Genomic DNA, 5,845 nt, shown 5'->3' with positions numbered 1-5,845 from the left:
GTTGACATGGATGTAGCCAATTGGGAACTCTATTACACTGTTGGTGGGAAATTACACTTGTTCATCCACTGTGGAATGCAATACAGAGTTTCCTGAAAAGACTAAATATAGATCTCCCTTAAGACCCAGTAATTCCCCTCATCGGCAGTAATTCAATAAATAACAAACAATCTCACATGAAAGCTACCTGCATAACACAGGCCCAGAGTTCAAGGACTTGCAAAACGTTACCACTGCTGTTATTTGTTTCTTCAAATATGAACTTTTGACATGAGAAACCAAATCATTCTATTTGCAGTAGCTAGGATAGGACTTAAATGTTGTGGGTGATAAAAAGGCTTCTTTGTTGAATGTTAGGAAAAGAGGTAGGCAGTCCAAGAAAAGGGAGATTTTTTTGTTGTTAGTCTGAAGGGCTTGAAGTCTGGGCTTGGGCACTGTCCCTGAGCTCTTCAACTCAAGGTGAGTTCTCTACCTCTTGAGCCACAGTGCAACTTCTGGTTTTCCTGTGGTTAAATGGAGATATGAGTCTCAGGGACTTTCCTGCCCAGGGGGCTTTGAACCACAGTCCTCAGCTTCCTGAGTAGCTAGGATTACAGTTGTGAGCCACTGGCACCAGGATAAAAATGGGGGAATTTTAGAAAAGAAAATCCACCTCTTCACCTGTGTCTAAACCTCAGATATCACTATTAGAACACTTCATCCTCAACTCATTCCATCAGATATTTGTAAAGTTTCTCTTTCCCTTTATGTAGGAATACTGCAGTCAATATCAACTCAGCTGTGGGACTGGATCAATTGTATGTTAATTGCTAGCACCTAAATCAAGAACTGTTACATCAAAACAAATGAACCCCTCAGTTGGAATAATTGTTTTCTCTTTTTATTACAAATCTGTGCTTTATTAATTCCTAATGTGATACTGGACCTCCTAACAGACTGATGATATTTTCTTTCTCTTCAGCAATTGTCCTTCTCCCACATGTGGTCAAATATTTAAGATTTCAAAGATTTCCATTGATAATTCATTAATTTGACCTCTAAAATAATGTGCATTTCTGGAATTTGGTCTGCTGTCTTGTTCTTACATGCACAGGCTTTCTATGATTTATTTGTTCTACAAGCAATTCTACTTTCCAATCTTCGTGTGATCCATTTTAGTCCCTCTCATCAGGCTTTCTGACCCTCTCTCTGGAGTCTCATTTGAGTCTGTCTCATAAAAATATATTATCAACTAAATGACTCTTAACTTCTGTTTCTGGCCTGACTGCATGTAGTCTGTGATAGCAGCCCTGACTGGCTGTGCTTACTGGAGTGTTTTTTGTTTTGTTTTGTTTTGTTTTGTTTTTAGAAGTCTAGGATCACTATTGAAGGTAATAGCTTTTCTGAGCCTTTGTGATCCCCTGGCTTAGAGTCAATGGGTTTTTCTCCTAAAGATACAAAGAACAGGTGACTAAATTCCTGTTTAAATTGTCTCAAAATGAGGCAATCTGGCATCCTTGCAAAGCCATAAAAAATCCTCTATAACCAATTACAGAAATGTTATATCAAGATGGCTTGTTAAGATGACTGTTCATTGGAAATGTTCATCTCCAAGTCACCACCATACAACTGATCACATTCCTGGGAGCAGACTTTTGGAAGAAAGGTTCCCCTTCCTTCCTTATCTTATTATAGATCAAACCATAATATTCTGCAGTTGTGGTCAGCCTGGAGCACTTTTTCCCAAGAATATTCTGTAGTGTAAAAGAGGACCAACTATCAAAATAAAGGTGAAAATACTTGTCTACTACAGAATGATTTATTGTGCTTATATCTATTGTTATTTTAACAAAAAATCTATTGTTATTTTCATTACTTCAAACACATGGATAATTTATATTGGGATTAGACAAGTGGCAAAGGATTAATAGAATAAAGATTCCATTTACTTTCATATATCCAATATAATACACTTAACCCCTTATGAAAAATTAAATCCAACTGTAGAAACAATGTCAAAAATATAAAATAAGCCTTAATATGAATAATCTGGCACACATAAACCATCATCTACTCAGAAATGCAGTCTCTCTATAGATATTTATTTGGTGCAGAAAAATAATTAATGTATATGACTTTTATATATCATCTGAAATACTCCTCGTGTATATAATTGTATATAATTTTATAGACGTTAGCTAGACAGGAATTTAACGTGCATGTAGAAATCAAATTTCCACAGTTTATGCTAGATGAGAGGAGTCATACTCTCTTGTACTGTGTGGTGTGAATTTTACCACAGTGCTGAACCCTTCCACTTAATACCAAAAGTCATTTGCAATAATTTATTATTTGATGTTAAGATGAGTGCTAATTGTAGAATACACTTAGAATTATTACATTAATTCACAGAATTAAAAAGTAATGATATATTATTTGTTTAAATTCCAATGCTTCTCAATTATACAATTCATGAACTATATTATTAAAATTAGATTCACTTTCTTCTTTTCTATAGCTGCTAAAAGTAAAATTATATATTAAGGATTCAACATTAAGAAATCAATAATAAGTAACTTATTAAAATGATATAGTACTAAACTGTGATTTGAATTACAGTTCTAACAAATTGTGATGTAAACAACTGTTAATAGAATTATAGTTAATATTTTTAAACTTACCAGCTTGTTATTTGTTTCCTAATTGTGTCATTTGTTATTTTTGGTCCAAGTTGTGTCTTCATCTTTATTGTTTAGTTTTCTATTTTATCTCTATTGGTTTGCTGATTAGTTACTGACATGAGGCTGAAAATCTGTATGCTAGTTAATTACTTCCTATGTTAAAGTAAAATTTCTGCTCTCCACATCTGTTCTACTCTTAGTATAGTATTTTCCCCAGTCCCATATCCTGTATTGCTGCTCTCATGTATTTTATTTTAGTTTATTTTTATTGTGAAAATACCGTACAGAGGGATTACAATTACATGGGCAAGATAATGAATAAATTTCTTATCAAGCATTGTTGCCTCCTCCTTTGTTTCCCCTTCTCATCCATTATTTATTTTATTTTGTTTATTTAAATTTTACTGTCAAGGTAATGTACAGAGGTATTATAGTTACCTAAATAAGGTAATGAATTTATTTCTTTTCTAATTTGTTATCCCTTCCCCCATTTTTCTCCTTCTTCCCTCCCAACAGCCCCTCCAAGATTATTTCCAACATATTGTCTTCTCCCCCTTGTCCTTTGTCTCACCATTTTTCCCTTTCCCTAACCTAGTTCATATCAACATATTTACAATAACCAGGGTTATTCAAAATCAAATACAGTGACTAAATATTAAATATTAATCAAATGTTAATCAAAACCAAATACAGCGACTACAGGGGATAAACTATAGGTGGGGAAAACACAAAAGGATAAAAAGAAATCATGCAGTACATTAAGAACAACAACAACAAAAAACATGTCTTGGAGTTCATTTCACTTGGAATCATCTTATACGGTCATATGTACATAGCTAGAGGGCTATTCTGCTCATCTACTAAGATTATCCTTGATGTACACAATAATGCTCCTCTATTACCCAGTAATCTCACTTCTGGGCATTTAACCAGGTGGCCACAAGCAATGCCACAGTAAAGCTACCAGCACAATTATGTTTATCACAGTATTGTTTACCATAGATAAGATATGGAATCAATCTAGAGGCCCCTCAGTAGATGAATGGATCAAGAAAATCACACACACACACACACACACACACACACACACACACACACACGGAATACTATGCTTTCATCAGAAAGAATGATACCACCTCATTTGTAAGGAAATGGAAGTTCTTGGAAAAAAATTATATTAAGTAAGCCAGACTTAAAAAAATATAGGTCCCAGAGTTTCCCTTATTTGTAATAGTTTACACCAAGGATAATCTCATGTATTTTAATTTGACATTTTGTCCTATGTTGAGCATACAAAATTATTGCTGTATTGTTTGTTATTATTTCTGCAAACAGGCAGGTATATTTAAAGAATTATGTTTCTCTTATCCATTACTGGAGGAAGAACACCCAAAAGAGCAACCCCTATAAGGAATAACAACTCCTACTTATTTAGCTTCATTCCTATGTAAGACCAGTGTTGTCCCCTGTATCCTCATGTTGTAAATTACAAATCTATAGCGGTTCATCCTGTATCTCTACTATTTTCTACATTATGACCTAAATGCCCTAGCAATTCTACTTTAAAAAATTCTCTCTTAATGTTTGAGGTGTGTGTGTGTGTGTGTGTGTGTGTGTGTGTGTGTGTGTGTGTGTGTGTGTGTGTGTGTGTGTTTACAAAAATCAGAAGACAACATTTTTCCTCATTTAGAATACATCATTCAGGTCATTATAGGTTGTGGATAATGGGAGAAGTCTCGTTTTAAGGATGAAACATAAAAATATATTTGTGCATGCACCACAGTTTATTATCTTGGCTTTTGTGAATAATGTGAATAACAATGAAATACAGATATATATATACAAGTTACTCAGAGAGAAATAATCACATGATTGGTAGATCAGATGATATTTCAACTTTGGATTTCTTTAGAAAACTGCATACTATTTTCTACAAGGAGAATACTAACCTGTATTTTGACCAAGAGTGTAGAAAGTTTCCCTTTCTCCACACTCTCATCAGCCAACATTATTACCTTTTGAGTTTTTTAAAAGGGCAGGTTTTTACTGTGTGCAGGACCCAAGATGACCTCAGACCCAAATCCTTTTACGCCTACCTCCTAAACGCTTCGAATTACAAGCCTTTACCACCACACCTGGTTCTTTTGATTTTTTTTTTGATGAGGGTTATAATAGTTATGAAGTAGTATCATAGTAATTTTGAATTGCATTTCTCTAATGACTTCTGTTTACAAAGCATTAAGCCATCATAGAAGTGGTATTAAACACAACTTTGTAAACCCACTGGCAATTTTCTTTGGGCCTGGCTGACTTCACTTAATATAATTTTTTACAAGTCTTTTCATTTCCTAACAAATGGGGCAATGTCATTCTTTCTGATGGAGACATAGAATTCCATTGTGTATATATACCACATATTCTTGATCCATTCATCTAGAAGGGACATCTAAGTTGGTTCCATATCTTAGCTATCATAAATAATGCTGCAATAAACATAGTTGTGATAGTAGTTTTAGTATGGTCTTGTTTGTGGTCATTTAGGTAAATCCCCAAAAGTGGGATTGCTGGGTCAAAGGGGAGCTTTATGGGGAATCTTTTGAGGAACCTCCATAATGCTTTCCAAAGTGGTTGAACACGTTTATCTTCCCACCAACAATGCTGTATGGTTCCCTTGTGGCCACATCCCCTCCAGCTTCTGTTGTAAAAATCTGGAACACTCCACGAATTTGCATGTCATCCTTGTGCAGGTGCCATGCTAATCTTCTCTGTATCGTTCCAATGTTAGTGTATGTGATGCTGAATTGAGCACAGAATATTTTTTATATCTAAAGTGCAATTGATTTTTTTAAACTACACAATTGAAAAAAAAGGAAGTTCAAAAGAATTGTCGAGAAATTTTACAACCATATATTTCTTTTTTTCTTTTTTTTATTTTTATTTTTATTTTCTGTGAACATACTGTACAGAGGGGTTACAATTACATGGGCAAGATAATGAGTACATTTCTTATCAAGCATTGCAGCCTCTTCCTTTGTTTACTCTTCACAACTCTTCCCAGCCTCCTCCCCCGGCTCCTCCTCCCCCCCCCCACCAAAGTTGTAAAGTTCGTTTTCGACATGACAACTTGTACTTCTCATTGTTGCAACAGGTCCACCTGTATCCTTAAACGACTTCTTTTTCCCCAT

The 5,845-nt window shown here is 34.7% G+C and overlaps 1 non-coding gene across 1 annotated transcript; it reads right to left on the bottom strand.

Moving 5' to 3' along the window:
* Positions 1 to 5,362: 5,362 nt before the first annotated feature.
* Positions 5,363 to 5,469, bottom strand: LOC138837816 (U6 spliceosomal RNA). Its single transcript, XR_011375457.1, has one exon. It is a non-coding gene; the product is annotated as a U6 spliceosomal RNA (small nuclear RNA).
* Positions 5,470 to 5,845: the final 376 nt, after the last annotated feature.

This window comes from Dipodomys merriami, unplaced genomic scaffold, assembly GCF_024711535.1.
Source record: "Dipodomys merriami isolate MVZ:Mamm:240054 unplaced genomic scaffold, mDipMer1.0.p SCAF_276, whole genome shotgun sequence".
NCBI classification, from domain to species: Eukaryota; Metazoa; Chordata; class Mammalia; order Rodentia; family Heteromyidae; genus Dipodomys; species Dipodomys merriami.
The sequence above is the reverse complement of the archived record's forward strand: the minus strand, read 5'-3'. Positions and strand labels throughout refer to the sequence as shown.